The sequence below is a fragment of the Dipodomys merriami genome, unplaced genomic scaffold (assembly GCF_024711535.1).
Source record: "Dipodomys merriami isolate MVZ:Mamm:240054 unplaced genomic scaffold, mDipMer1.0.p SCAF_1912, whole genome shotgun sequence".
NCBI lineage: Eukaryota > Metazoa > Chordata > Mammalia > Rodentia > Heteromyidae > Dipodomys > Dipodomys merriami.
Window position 1 is genome coordinate 23,656 of NW_027203285.1, and position 15,358 is coordinate 39,013.

Genomic DNA, 15,358 nt, shown 5'->3' on the forward strand with positions numbered 1-15,358 from the left:
CCATTTTCTCCTTCCAGTTCTCTGTATGGCGTGTTTCTTTATAACTGGGATGCAAAGGCTGACAATTCTGCCCGCCCCACCAGTGATAGCTGTTCCTAGCATGCATGTGCACACAGACATGCCCACCGTCAACATTTTCAGTATTCCATTCACCTTAGTATTGTCACCAGGGAACACAGTGTGGCTCCCAGCCATGGCAAAAATGAACATTGAGGGCTGGGAAGGTGGCTCAGTGATAGAGTGCTTGCCTGAGGCCCTGGGTTTGATTCCTCAGCACCACATAAGCAAAAAGAAAAAAGCTGGAAGTGGTGCTGTGGGGCAAGTGGTAAAGTGCTAGCCTTGAGCTGAAGAGCTAAGGGACAGTGCCCAGGCCCAGAGTTCAGGTCCCACGACAGGACTTCCCCCCCCTAAAAAATGAACATTGAGCCTGGTTGTCAGGGTCGCCTGGAGGAGGGGTGTGTGGCTTTTAAATGGAAGGTTGGGGTGGGGGAAATCACTTGGGGAAAAAATGGCAAGATGTTGGTTATGGGGACTGAAAGGAGGTACCCATCGCCTGGACAGGGGGGATGGGGAAAGAGAGCTACCTCTCCACATCAGGGAATTGTCTGTGGGCAAGGAAAGCTTCTGTCCCTTCTGCTCCCTGAGGGTACAAAGAGGCTCCCGATGACTTCCCTCTTCCTCCTTTTGTGGGTGCCCCAGTATTGGGGCTTGAACTCAGTGCCTAGGTGTTATCCTTTAGATTTTCCTGTGCTCCAGGCAGCTGGTGCCTTACCATTTGAGCCAAAGCTCCGCTTTCAGATATATATATACACATATGTATTTATATCTGTATATATGTGTATATACATATGTACAAATACATGTATATGTATATATACAGATATATATTCAAATATATATTATGAAAACTTTATTTATTTAATATATTTTTGTAAAGATACTGTACAGAGGGTTACAGTTACATGAGTAAGGTAATGAGTACATTTCCCATGGAAGCATTGTTACTTCCTCCTCTGTTTTTCCCATACCATCCCTTCCCTCCCTACCGGCCCACTCCTCCCACCCCCCCCAGAAGTTGTAAACTTCATTTTCAACACAATTTCTTGTACACCTCATTGTCACAATGGGTCAACCTGTATCTTTATTTCAGCATTTTGTTATTTCCCTTCCCTTCCCCAAATTAGAAAATTGTATATACAAGATGCAGGGCACTACAATCAATGAACCAGGGGTTATACCAATGGGGAAAGAACAGACAAAACAAACAAAAAAATCACATAGTACATTATACATACATTAAAATAACAGCAAGAAAGATAAAACCTCTTGTTTCCCTATCTTGGGGGGGGGGAGGCGGAGTTAATTTCACTTAGCATCATATTATATGGTCATATGACAGGCTTTTTTCTAACCTGGGCTTTGAACTAAGATCATCAGATCTCAGCTCAGATTAAAAGTGTGAGCCACCCATGCTTGGCTTTGCTCAGAATTTTTATCCCAAGGGTCTTCTGCCAGCTCTCATTTGTCTGGGGGAGGAGGAGACACCAGTGGGAAAAGGAATGTGAGCTTTTGGTGGAGGGGGCTAGTGAAGCTAGAACTTTCTGGAAGATGGAGTTCTTTATCTCCATCAGGGCTTCAATGCTTTGGACTTCCAGTATCCACAATCACTTTTTGGGGGGGCTGTAAGTGGGGATTGAACTCAGGGCCTGGATATTGATCTTTAGGCTAGCACTCTACTACATGAGCCATAGCTCCACTCCCATCATTTTGGTGTAAATTGGAGATAAGAGTCTTATAAATTTTCCTGCTTAGGCTAGCTTTGAACCTTGAGCCTCAGATCTCAGTTTCCTGAGTAGCTTGGATTACAGGCCTGAGCCACCAGTGCCCAGCTTACAATGACTGTTTAGTGAGAGGTAGCTATAGGCAGCCTGTAGGTAGATGACTTGTTAGATGGGTTTGGTTTAGTACCAGCGAATTGTTCCTGGAACTTAAGCTTGGAGCTTGGGTGCTGTCCCTGAGTTTTTGTGCTCCGGGCTGCTGCTCTATCACTTGAGCCTCAAGTCTACCTCCAGCCTTTTGGTTAATTGGAGATGAGAGTCTCATGAATTTTCAGGATGGCTTTGAATCATGGTCCTCAGATCTCAGCCTCCTGAGTAGCTAGGATTACAGGCATGAGCCACTGGTGCCTGACTTAAAAATGAGATATTTTCACATGCAATTCACATGTGTTTCTGGCTCCTCTGGGACACCAGATTTTTTTGATAACATTGGTCTTTTTTTGCCAGTCCTGGGGCTTGAACTTAGGACACTGTCCCTGAGCTTCTTTTGATCAAGGCTAGCATGCTACCACTTGAGCCATGGCACCACTTCCGGCTTTTCTATTTATGTGGTACTGAGGAATTGAACCCAGGACTTCATGCATGATAGGCAAGCACTCTATCATTAAGTCACATTTCAAGCCAATATTGATCCTTATACGTCTTCAGTAGTATACTATGAGAAATTGGTTTGTGTGTGTGTGTGTTTGTGCATGCATGCATGTGTGTGCATATGTGTGTGTACATATGAATGAGTATACACCTTGCTTTGCACTTGCCCAGAGCTCTCTAGTTCCAGACCTCTTGACCTGTCTAGCCATTTTAATACTTGATGGCCCAATCATTTATGACACCTGATCCAGGCAATCATTTAACCTTAGAAGTAAGTACATGAGGCCCAGATAAGGTGTGTGACTTTATCAGAGTCACACAGCCTCCTCCACAGACAGAGTAGGCATTGTTTACATAATATGAAGTGGCCCTGTGGCTCAAGTGGTAGAGTGCCAACTTTGAGCAAAAGAAACAAAAAGTGCAAGATCCTGAGTTCAAATCCTAGTACTGACACAAAAGACAAGGCTTTCTCTGCATCTCTATGTTATGGCATCTCATTTACCTCAGAGATGATCGTTGTTAAGATTCCTGAGTGCTTACTTCAACATTTTATTTGGATGAATCTAATAAATTCTTTCTCCCCCAGTATTTTAACACAACAGTAATTAGGCCACTCATGGTGTGTGCAGACCTCTTCAATTTTTGCTTAACATTTTTGCTTTCATTTCAGCACACAGGACTCTTTCATTTATCTCTTTTTTTGGCCGGTTGTGGGGCTTGAACTCTGGGCCTGAACACTGTCCCTCAGCATTTCAGCTCAAGCCAAGTGCTCTACCACTTGAGCCACAGTGCCACTTCTGGTTTTCTGGTGGTTTATGGAAGATATGCCAGCCTAGGCTGGCTCTGAACTGTGACCCTCAGATCTCAGCTTCCTGAGTAGCTAGGATTACAGGTGTGAGGCACTGGCACCTGGCTTTATTTATCTTTGATGGTTGCTTATGACAGATGAACGTAGGCTATTAGTCAGGACCAACAAAGTTAATCCACTAAGAAGCACAGACAAGAAACTTCTTAGATTTTGTGGATCCTAGGATCTCTGGACCTACTCTTCTTCCTTCCTCTTCTTTTGAACACTGCTTTAACAATGCAAGGATTATCACTAGCTCACACCAACAGTCTGATGGGGCTACTACCTCTGGTCTCAAATCACAGCTCATTTACTCAGGCCTAAGGTAGAAAAAACAAAATGTATCTACCAGACACTTTGGGGACACATTTCAAGCAAAATCGTGACCAGTCTTGCCTCAACCTTTGCATCTATGAGTAAGAGAAGAAATCATGTGGAGACAGTGATTCACAGACTCCGGGCTATTCAGTGGGTACAGCAGAGCTGCTGGAAGCTCTTCAGTCATTCCTTCAGAGAGCTCTGTCCATTGTGATGAAGATTTGTCCCCTGCTAGAGGCTTACCTGGAACTTGTCTTGGAATACAAAATTGGAAAGACTCACCATTTTCTCAATTTGAGAGAGAGGCTCAGAGCATAGCCGCACCCCTCCCCCCAATGCTGCTTTATCACTTTCCTCCTTTTTTTTTTTTTGGTACCACTTCTGTTGTTCACAGTCTTTGGTGATAGCCCTGCTACCCACACTTTTAGGGCCAGTGAGTGGATCCATGTGGAATGGAGGGGAAAGGAGTTGTTTCATCACTTTGGAGGCTTCTGGCTACCATGAACAGAACCCTGTGGCACAAATGAATTTAAATAAACAACATCAGATATATACCACGTGCAGGTACAGAAGGAGGGATGTGTCAAGATAAGACGCAGACAGTAGCTGGGTGGGGATGCATCATGGTTTATTTTGGCATATCTATTCAACATATTAAGTCCATCTTTGGGAATAAGATGGTGGCCTTGCTCTAGGAGACATTGTCTGCTGTTGCTTCACAGAGACAGGAAACTTCTCCCCTCCTCCCTTACACCCTTGACATGCATTCCCTCATTCGCCAGAACTGCATCACCTGGCCAATTGCTGAGCCAATCATTGATAAGAGGAATTTAGAAAACAAGCCCTGGCTGAGAAAAATTCTCTGGGGTTGAACAGATAGCTGTTTGGGCTGCCACTGCCCTTTTTAAAAATTCACTGTGTATTTTTGTTTGTCAAGCAGATCACATCTGGGACACTGGCAGAGAGGAAAGTGGGTAGAACTTTTCTTCTTCAGGGGAGAGATAGGGAGAGTTCTTTCTCTGCAAATCCCTTATCTGAGCAAACCTAGGTCCTGGGAATGAATGGACTCGGAGGAAGGCATTAGAGTGACAGGGAGGAAGAGGAAGAGGTGTAGCTTCAGAGTGAAGCCCGCCTCCTACTTCCTTTTCCATCTTTCTTTACTTTTTCTTCTTCTAAAGTTTCTGTTCTCTGCAGAGACCCAAGCATCCAGAATAGAAGCTCCCAATAGATTTATCTACTCATTTATCCTTCTCTGGGAACAATTGCTTTGTTAGCAGTGAAAAGATTTTTTCACCCAATCTTTGTTTTCACCCTTGTGGGCTTTCTGCTTATTATTGGTTGTTTTTTTTGTTGTTTTGTTTTGTTTTCTTGCTTTTCCTTTTTGTACCAGTCCTGGACACTGTCTCTGAATTATTTTTTGCTCAAGGCTGGCACTCTACCACTTGAGTCACAGCTCCAATTCTGGTGGTTTCTTTTGTTAAATTTTTTGGGGGGGTCCGGTCATGGGGCCTGAACTCTGGGCCTGGGTGCTGTCCCTCAGCTCTTCAGCTCAAGGCTAGCGCTCTACCACTTGAGCCACAGTGCCACTTTCTGGCTTTTTTTCTTTTTGCTTATGTTGTGCTTAGGAATTGAACCCAGAGCCTCAGGCATGCAAGGCAAGCGCTCTACCACTGAACCACCTTCCCAGCCCTGGTGGTTTCTTTTGGTAGTTAATTAAAAAAGAAGAGTCTCACAGGCTTTCCTACCCAAGCTGGCTTTGAACTGCGATCCTTAGATCTCAGCCTCCTGAGTAGTTAGGATGACAGCGGTGAGCCACAGGCTCCTGGCTCTGCTGATTATATTTTAAGCTTAAAATGGAAAAGCTTCTCTTTGAAATCTTCGCTTATGTGTCAAATGTCACTGGAGAGTTGGAACCAATTTACCATGTGTTTATATCATTTCATTCATTCCCTAATGCATTAATTCATTCATAATCCTGTAATATCATAAGCACAAGTCCAATGCTGGCCCTTCTTTCTTGCCATAGGGGGGATTTGGGCATGCCCTTTGAGGCCAGACTCCCAGGAGAGTCAAATGAAGAAATACCAAGGACTGAGGCAAGTACTGAGAAATATAGTCCCCAAATTCCTTCCATGGAATTTTGCTCCAGAATCCATGCTGCCTAAATCCTGGAATAGGTCACCTGCCTAATCTTGTTTCACAGACAAAGTTGGCACAAGTCAGCTGATGCTTTCTGTTGATCTCTCCTCCACATCTTCAGGAAGGAGACCACATAATTACATGACCAGAAGATCATGTGACCGTGTGACCACACGTCTCTTTCGCTGCTCCAAAGATAGCAGACACGTGGGATGGGGAACCACATTGGTTTCTGCATCAGGCTGACTCATTCCTTCTGTCTCTACTCCTTTCCAGCATCACAAATCTTGAGATAATGTTTGCTTGTTCTTCAGTTTTCTGGTCTACCTAATGGGAACAAAGATAATGTTTACCTCACAGGGTGATTGCAAAGCTAACTCATGGGAAGTCTCTGGTCTAGGCCCTGCCTCTAACAGTGCTCAATACACTGTATTCTTTTTCCTATCTGAAAGTGTATTTTGGTCCCAAACAGTACTATTTTCATAAGCAGAGAAGCATGATCATATGCTGTTGCTGTTCAGAAGGAGGTCATCAGCAAAAGGTTGTTGCTCAGACTGGGTCTCTCTCCTGCTTGGGGGCTCGAGTTGTTTGGTCACCCCATGCCTGTCGCTCCCTCAACATGTTAGAATTGAGCTGCATGTCTCACTTTGAACTATGATTATTGCCAGTAAACACTGGGCATAAACTGCATTGGAAATGATTCTTGAAGAGTTTAGTGGGACAGAAAATACACAAATGCAGAACATAGGCAACTAGACTAAGAGCCTTGACCATTGCCAAATGTAGAGTAGCAAAGAGATCAAGGAGAAAACTCCATGATTATTTCATCCACATGAGTCTCTCTGCCTTCGCTTGTGTGTGTGTGTGTGTGTGTGTGTGTGTGTGTGTGTGTGTGTGTGTGTGTGTTTAAAAGAGACAATATTATGATGATATTATATTGTGCTATAGATCCCCCAGATTAGTACCCACAGACGGTTTTGCTTGACCCACAGAAGATTTTAGACTTTCAAATTAGTTTGTCAGGTCTGGTGCCTGTGGCTCACACATGTCATCCCAGATACTCAAGAGGCTGAGATCTGAGGATCAAGGTTCAAAGCAAGCCTGAGCAGACCAACTGGAGAGGCTCTTATCTCCAATTAATCAGCAAAAAAGACAGAGGAAGAGGTGTGGTTCAAGTTGGTAGAGCACCAATCTTGAATTTTTTAAAAAGCTAAATCAGAGCATGAAAACCTGAGTTCAAGTTTCAGTGCCCACTACCACACACAAATTAGTTTTCAACATTTAAAGAATAGATGGTTTCATTCTGCATCTGGAGGAATAGATAGCTGGAGTTGAAAATTGCTACCATTAAAAAATGTCATTCTAGCTGGGAGCTGGTGGCTCACATCTGTAATCCTAGCTACTCAGGGGGCTGAGATCTGAGGATCTCGGTTCAAAGCAAGCCGGGGCAGGAAAGTCTGTGAGACTCCTATCTCCAATAAACCACCCGAAAACCGGAAGTGGCGCTGTAGCTCAAGTGGTAGAGCGCTAGCCTTGAGCTGAAGAGCTGAGGGACAGCGCCCAGGCCCAGAGTTCAAGCCCCATGACTGACAAAAAAAGAAAAAACATCCTTGTAATTATAAAATAAATGATGCACAGAGGGGTTACAGTTCCATAAGTCAAGTCATGAGGACAATTCTTCTTAGCCAGTGGTCACCCCTTCCCATGCTCTCTTGCAGTGTTTCCTCCACTCCCATCTCCACCAGTAAGTTGGATAGTTCATTTAAAAGTGTCCATTGAGTACTGTTACAGCATTGGTTCACCCTTTGTCCCTCCATTTCTATGCCTCCAACTTCCCACCATTTGAAAGGCCAGAAAGGTGATTGGGGGGGGCAGGGGAAAGGGGGCGCTACATTTCCTGGAACTTCATCTCCACTCACCCATATGGCTCAGTGGAGTTTGCTGCCTGCATCCCTGAGCAGATCATCTGCTTAGCATGATCCAGATTCTTCTGAGGGTTCTAACTACAGCAAGGCTTGCTCCATTCTTCCAGCCAAAAGGGGAAATAAAGGCAGATTGATATTTTCCTGTCTGTCTGACATTTCACCCCCTGTCCCAGAAAGAATGTGTATCATTAACTTTATTGATCATAACAGCCATTATTTAGTAGAATTTAGGATGATTTCAGCACCTTCTCTCAATGGATTCTTTTGAATTGTAGGCATTAACTTCTCCCACTTGGTAGAAGAGGAGACAGAAGTTCAAAGAAGCTAAGGAATTTACTGGGCCAACCTCTGATGCAGATTGACTGACAAAACACAACCCCCTGCCCTGGAACATTAAGTAAATATGATAAACTGTACTTCTCTTCTGTTCTTTATCATATCTAAACTGCTACAGGCAAAAGAAATAATAATCCTTGGAGAAGTATAAGATGTTATAGTTGTCTAAAATGGTTCTCATATGGGGCTGGGAAGGTGGCTCAGTGGTAGAGTGCTTGCCTGCATGCATGAGACCCTGTGTTCTATTCCTCAGCACCACATAAGCAAAAAGAAAAAAATCTGGAAGTGGTGCTGTGGCTTAAGTGGTAGAGCGCTATCCTTGAGCTGAAGAGCTGAGGGACAGCGCCCCGGCCCAGAGTTCAGGCCCAACGACCAGACCCAAAATTTAAAAAAATGGTTCTCATACAACAAAAAGAGATGACTATAAGGTCAACAATTAAATTAAAACAATCCTTTGAAAGACTCATATTACTTAAAGAATAACCTAGATAATCATGTATTTACTACTGAAATTAAGTTTTGAATGTATAAAAATGGCACTGAAGCAATAGAGAATGGCCCTAGTTCTCTCTAACCAAATAGACTTAGGGTCCCATATGCAGTTCCCCCAAGAGATAGACAATAACGAATAAACAAACATGCAGAGAATCACAGGAATTTGCACACACAAAGATGGAAAATCTCAAAGTCCACCCCCTGACCCCTCATGGCAGTGCTGTTAAGCATTGAAAGGGGCCCACTGCTTGTGTCTTCAGGAACACCAGCCAATCTCAAAAGGCAGACACAGAAAACTCCCATAGCACTGGACACAGACCGGGCAGAGACCAAGACCAGAGACCAGGCACAGCAACACCCAGTCAGAGACAGCTCCCACTGCCCCACTGCTCAGCCCACAATTGATATGAAGGAACATAGTGGCCTACCAACCTGAAATCTGCAACAATAGATACAGAAATCTGCCACAGCACTGACAGTCATCCAAAACCAGTTCTAGGATCAGTAAGTATCAGGCTGGAGCCACTCACCCCACACAGGAGACCAGTACTGCAGCACTGGTTAGTGACCCACAGAGGTTGATCTGGACCTCTCTCCCTGCTAAGAAGGAACAACACACTTGAAGCACACAAAGAGGCCTGAGCCCTTCCATATTCCCACCACCCCAACTGCTGGCTTCCAGTGGAAGGCTACAGGAACTCCAACTAGACAGGTGCTAGGACCCTGTATCCCCCATAGCACTGGCTATCCAGAGAAAGGTCAGTGTGAGAACCAACGTTCACTCACCCACAGGGACATGCCCCCTCATCCCAGAGTAGTCCAAATCTCGGCCCTCCCTAACAGACAAGTCAGGCACTGGTAGAGGGCTCTCCTGTCAGAAAACACAAACATGTGTGCTAACCAGCCACCTGTAGAGCATTTCCACCAGGAACAGCCAAGTGAATGCATGCACCAGCCCTATACAGGAGTGCAAGCTGCCTAGGTGCCAAACCCTGACGAGAACTGCAGGCCCATTAAACATTTGCAGGTCAAATCACAGGTACATGCTGTCCACCAACAGAGCACACCCTTGTTGGTAGCTGCAGCACTGAACCCTGCCAGGACCCACTGGTCCCTGTCTGGAACTGCAAAAAGAGTAAATGTATGAGTAACAGGCAGAGCACATGTAAACACATACAAGATGCACCAGACCAACTGCTGGTCACTTGTTGGAAGAGAACCAACCCAGGGCCAAGGCACAAAAAAAGCCCTGTGCACAGTGAGGACCCCAATCCTTCTGAAGCCAATGCCTAACCCAGACTCCTGAAGCTAACTTCAGTCCCCGCTGCAGACCAGACCAAGCTCCTTTCAGTTATCCCAGGGCTGATTATGCACACAGGTGCTAGCCAGCTTGGGGACCCTGCTTCAGTTACCCTACCCAGTGTAAACCAGCCCAGGCAAAGTGAAGGCTGTTGGTACCTGACAGGCAAAAATTGGGCCAACAGACAAAGATTAGACTACAGCACCGACAATCCCTGAACCCAAATGCATATACCAAAAGGAAAGATTACAAGAGTCATGGACAGTCAAGAAAACAAACCAAATCCAAAAGCCAGCAGCAATCCAGGAAAGAACTACAGTAACAAGGAAGAAGAAATGGAGGACAAAGGAACCAGTAAAGAAATGATGGCCAAATTGGCCAATGAAATAAAAGGGAAGATGGAAAAGCAATTTCAAGAACACAAAAAGAAATATCAAAGAAATTCCAACACTTCAAAAAAGATACAGACAAAAATAGACACAGTATATACCTCATTAAAAGATAGAATTAACAATGAGACCTGATATAGGAACCATAAGTTGTCAATTTCCACAATGCAAACCATAATGGAAGCTATAGGTAACATAATAAGTGAGATGGAAAATAGAATATCAGGAGTTGAGGATAAAACAGAGAATCTGGAACAGCAATTAATAGGTATGGAAAAAAGAACTCAAAAATTACCAAAAGGAAATCCAAGAATTGGCAGAAAAAGCCAAGAACTCAAATCAACATATAAACTGGGATAGGTGAGATGGAAAAATTTCAAAAGAGTAATGGAACACCTATTCAATAAGATCATTACAGAAAATTTCCCCAATCTTAAGAGAGAAAATCTCACCTGCATAACAGAAGCATATAGAACACCTAGTAGACACGATCCTAGAACACTTCTATACATATCATAGTAAAACCATTAGACCTGAGTAGCAAGGAACTGATTTTAAATGCCACAAAATCAAAGAAGGAATTACATTACAATGGAAAAATCAAAATCGCTGAGGACCTTTCCACATAAACCCTCAATGCAAAGAGCCTGATAATGTAGTTTCCAACAACTGCCTACTCAAATTGGTGTACCCAGAGAAGCTATCGAAATGAAAACCTTTCATGACAAAAATTAAAGAAATTCATGAACACTAAACCCACACTGCAAAAAATAATAAAAGAAGAATAAAATCTGAAGAAAACAATTAAGATCAGGGAATCATATCAGACAGAAATCACTAGAAGATCAATTTAGTAAGTGCAGGGAAAGGAAAGAAGCAACAAGAAAACAAGAAAATGGCAGATAACATAACACATCTCTCTCTAATAATCCTAAACATTAACACACTCAAATTCTCCAATCAAAAGAAAAAGAACTACAGACTGGCTCAGAAAAGAAGATCCATGGGGGAGTTAGGGGGTGAGGGGAGATGGGAAGGAATGGGAAGGGATGGGAAGGGGAAACAAAGGAGGAGGCAACAATACTTGATAATAAATGTACTCATTACTTTGCCCATGTAATTGTAACCCCTCTGTACAGTATTTTCACAATATAAATAAATAAATAGCAAAAAAAGAAAGAAAACAAGATCTATTAATTTATTGTCTCCAAGAGACCCATCTCACAGCCAAAGTAAAAACAAACTCCAAGTCATGTTATGGAAAAGATCTTCCACCCAAATGTACCCTGTAAGAAGGCAGTAGTCACCATATGGATATCTGATAAAAAACAGACTTCTCATTAAAATCAGTACAAAAAGACAATGTAGGTCCCTACATATTAATAAAGGGAATGATCCATAAAGAGAAAATCATAGTGGTCAATGTCTGTGCACCAAACAATAGCGCATCTAAATGTGTTAAACAAAAACTCTTGGATTTACAGAACAAGAAAGACCCAAACAAAATAATAGTGGGAGAGTTTCACACTCCATTCTCACCAAAGGACAGGTCAATCAAACAAAACAAGCCAAGAAGCCTCTGAACTAAATGACACCATAACCTCTTCTCAGTAGCTTGTGGAACATTCTCCAAAATAGATAATTTTATAGTTCACATAAAGAACCTAAACAAATAAAGAGAATTGACATAATCCCTTGCATCCTATTAGACCATAGTGGAATTAAACTAGTTTGTAAGAACAAAGCATACTGTAGAAATTAGTCAAATACAGGGAGGCTGAACAGCACACTACTGAGTAAGACCTGGGTCACAGAAGAAATTAGAAAGTTCTTCCAATTCAATGAAAATGGAAACACATCACAACAGCACCTCTGGGATACAGCAATAACAGTGCTGAAGGGAAAGACCTAAGCATAAAGAAAACAGAAGCAGCTCAAGTAAATAATCTCATGATATAATTAAAATTGCTAGAAAAGGAAGAAAAAAGTTAAATCTAAAGGGAGAGAGATGTTAAAAAAGGTTATGGCAGAAATCGAGATAGAAATTTTTTAAATATACCTGAAATTAATACAACAAAAAGCTTCTTCTTTAAAAAGTGATTAAATTGACAGACCACTTGTGAGGTTACCAAAAATGAAGAAGGAGGAGGAGGAGGAGGAGGAGGAGGAGGAGGAGGAGGAGGAGGAGGAGGAGGAGGAGGAGGAGGAGGAGGAGGAGGAGGAGGAGGAGGAGGGGAGACAAAACAACAAGATCTGGGATGCCACATGAAAAATTACAAAGTAGGCTTCATCCCACAGATGCAAGAAACATACACAAGATATATACATACATACCTACATGCCACATATGCAAATCCATAAATGCAATTCAGCACATCAACAGAGCCAAGATCAAGAACCACATGATCATCTCAACCGATGTACAAACAGCCTTTGACAAAATCCATCCACTCCTATTCAAAGAATATAAGGCACTTATATTCAAAGAACAGAAGGAAAATTCTTTAAAGCAACAAAAGTAATATATCATAGACCAACAGCCAAAAGAATACTACATGGGGAAAAACTAAAACCATTTTCCCTAAAATCAGAAACAATGCATAGATGCCCACTTTCTCCATTCTGCTTCAATATGGTTACAGGATCCTTAGCCAGAGAAGTAAGGCAAGAAAAGCACATTCAAGGGATCCACATAAGGACAGAAGAAATGAAACTATCCTTATTTGCAGATGACATGCTGTTATACCTGAAGGACCCCAAATACTCCACTCCCAAACTCATAATAGACCACTTCAGCAAAGTAGCAGGATACAAAATTAATCCACAAAAATGAGCAACCTTTGTGTATGCCAACAATGCTCAAGCAGAAAGGGAAATCATGAAAACAACACAATTTGCAATAGCCTCAATATATATATATATATATAGGAATTAACCTAACCAAAGATGTAAAAGATCTATTTAGTAAAAACTATATACATCTAAAAAAGAAATCAGACACTAGGAAAGTGAAAGACCTCTCATGTTCTTGGAGAGGTACAATCAATATTGTGAAAAAGGCTATACTGCCAAGCACCAGTAGCTCACACTTGTAATCCTAGCTACTCAGGAGGCTGAGATCTGAGGATCACAGTTCAAAGCCAGCTCAGGCAGGACCAAGGCCCCGAGTTCAAGCCCCATGACCAACCAAAAAAAAAATGAAAAAAAAATGGCCCAATAATATAAACATTCAATGAAATCCCCACCAAAATCCCAATGGTGTTCTTTACTGAAATAGAGAAAACAAATAAAAAAATTCATGTGGAACAACAAAAGACCTAAAATAGGCAAAGAAATTCAAGTTCTACAAGGAGCCATGGTAATAAAAACAGCTTGGTATTAGTACAAAAATAGAACCAAAGACCAATGAGATTAGAAGACCTAGAAATAACACCACATACTTTCAGTTATCTGATATTCAACAATGGATCCAAATACATACAGTAGGGAAAACATAGCCTCTTCAACTATTGGTGCTGGAAAAACCAGGAAGCCACATGCATGTTTGTCAACATGCACTAACATCAATTCAAAATGGATTAAAGACCTCAACCTCAGACTCAAAACTCTGAAACTACTGTAAGACAGTGTAGGAGAGACTTTAGAACTTATAGGCTCAGGCAGGAATTTCCTAAATCAAATCCCAGGGGAACTACAGATTGGAGAAAGACTGGACAAATGAAAAGACATAGGTACTAAACAAGGAAGACAGCCAATCAATTGGGAAAAATCTCTACCAGCAATACATCAGACAAGGCCTAATATTCCATATAAACAGGGAACTCAAGAAACTAAGCCCCTCCCAAGTCTAATAAACCAATCACTAAATGGGCAATGGACCTCAAAGGAGGTTTCTTAGAATACAAGGTAAAAATGGCAAAGAAACTGTCATCCCTGGCCATAAAGGAAATTTAAATCAAAACAGTCCTGAGATACCATCTCACCCCAGTTAGACTGGTCAATATTCTGAATTCAGACAAAAACAAATGCTGGCGGGGATGTGGAGAAAAAGGAACCTATTGCACTACTGGAGGGTGTAAACTAATACAACCACTCTGGAAAGCAGTCTGGAGGTTCCTCAAAAAACTAAACATAGACCTTCCCAAAATCCAGCCATACCACTCCTAGGCATTTACTCTGAGCATCATGAACCAGAATATGAACAGGATACCTGCACATCCAAATTCATTGCTGCAATATTCACAACCTCCCACAAGAAGCACTCAGATGTCCCACAACAGATGAATGGATACAAAAAATGTGGTACCTATAGCCAATGGAATTTTAAACAGCCATTACAAAGGATAAAATAATGGCATTTGTAGGGGAATGGATGTAACTAGAACAAATCATGTTGAGCAAGGTAAGCCAAGATTATGGAGACAAAAGGTGCATGAGCTGGGCGTCAGTGGCTCACGCCTGTAATCCTAGCTACTCAGGAGGATCACAGTTCAAAGCCAGCCCGGGCAGGAAAGACTGTGAGACTCCTATCTCCAATAAACCACTAGAAAAATGGAAGTGGCGCTGTAGCTCAAGTGGTAGAGCACTCGCCTTGAGCTGAAGAGCTGAGGGACAGCGACCAAGCCCAAAGTTCAAGCCTCATGACCAACAACAGCAACAAAAAAGGTGCATGTTCTCTCTGATATGCAGATGTTAGATTTAAAGCACAACAAGATATGATCAAGTATACAGGGTTCTAGACACAGATATATAGTGAGACCAAAAGAGGATAGCCTTAGGAGAAAAGCACCAAAATGTAATACACAAGCAGCTCTTCATATATATATATATATATATATATATATATATATATATATATATATATATATATATATATATGTATATATATATAAATCATAGACATATATATAAAATCATACACATATTGAAAAGAACTCCAAAGAAAACAAAGGACCTTTTCTTAATTTGTCTTATCATTTTTAGATGACTCTATTTTTTTACCTCATATATGGTGTATTCACATGCATATGTGAAAGAAGGTGGGGACAGAGCACAGAATCAGTGGAAGACAAGTAAAAATAGATAGCAGTGGGGCTCATCAACTGCATTGGACATTGATGTAAGTGAACCAAGCAACTAGTGGAGGAGATGGAAAGAAAGGCAAGAGAGAATGAGGGAAC

The 15,358-nt window shown here is 42.1% G+C and overlaps 1 long non-coding RNA gene across 15 annotated transcripts in view; it reads right to left on the reverse strand.

The window, feature by feature from the left end:
* Window positions 1–3,990: 3,990 nt before the first annotated feature.
* Window positions 3,991–15,358, reverse strand: part of LOC138831304 (uncharacterized) — a 44,427-nt gene continuing 33,059 nt past the window's right edge. For 9 of the 15 annotated variants that reach the window (XR_011373230.1, XR_011373227.1, XR_011373225.1 and 6 more), the window contains 2 exons: window positions 7,653–7,822; window positions 4,206–6,060 (listed from right to left, as the gene is read on the reverse strand). This is a non-coding gene — a long non-coding RNA (uncharacterized lncRNA). Of the gene's footprint in view, window positions 4,107–4,205; window positions 6,061–7,652; window positions 7,823–12,512; window positions 12,632–15,358 lie in introns of those variants that run through there. The other 6 variants (XR_011373219.1, XR_011373231.1, XR_011373226.1 and 3 more) reach the window with 4 other exon arrangements.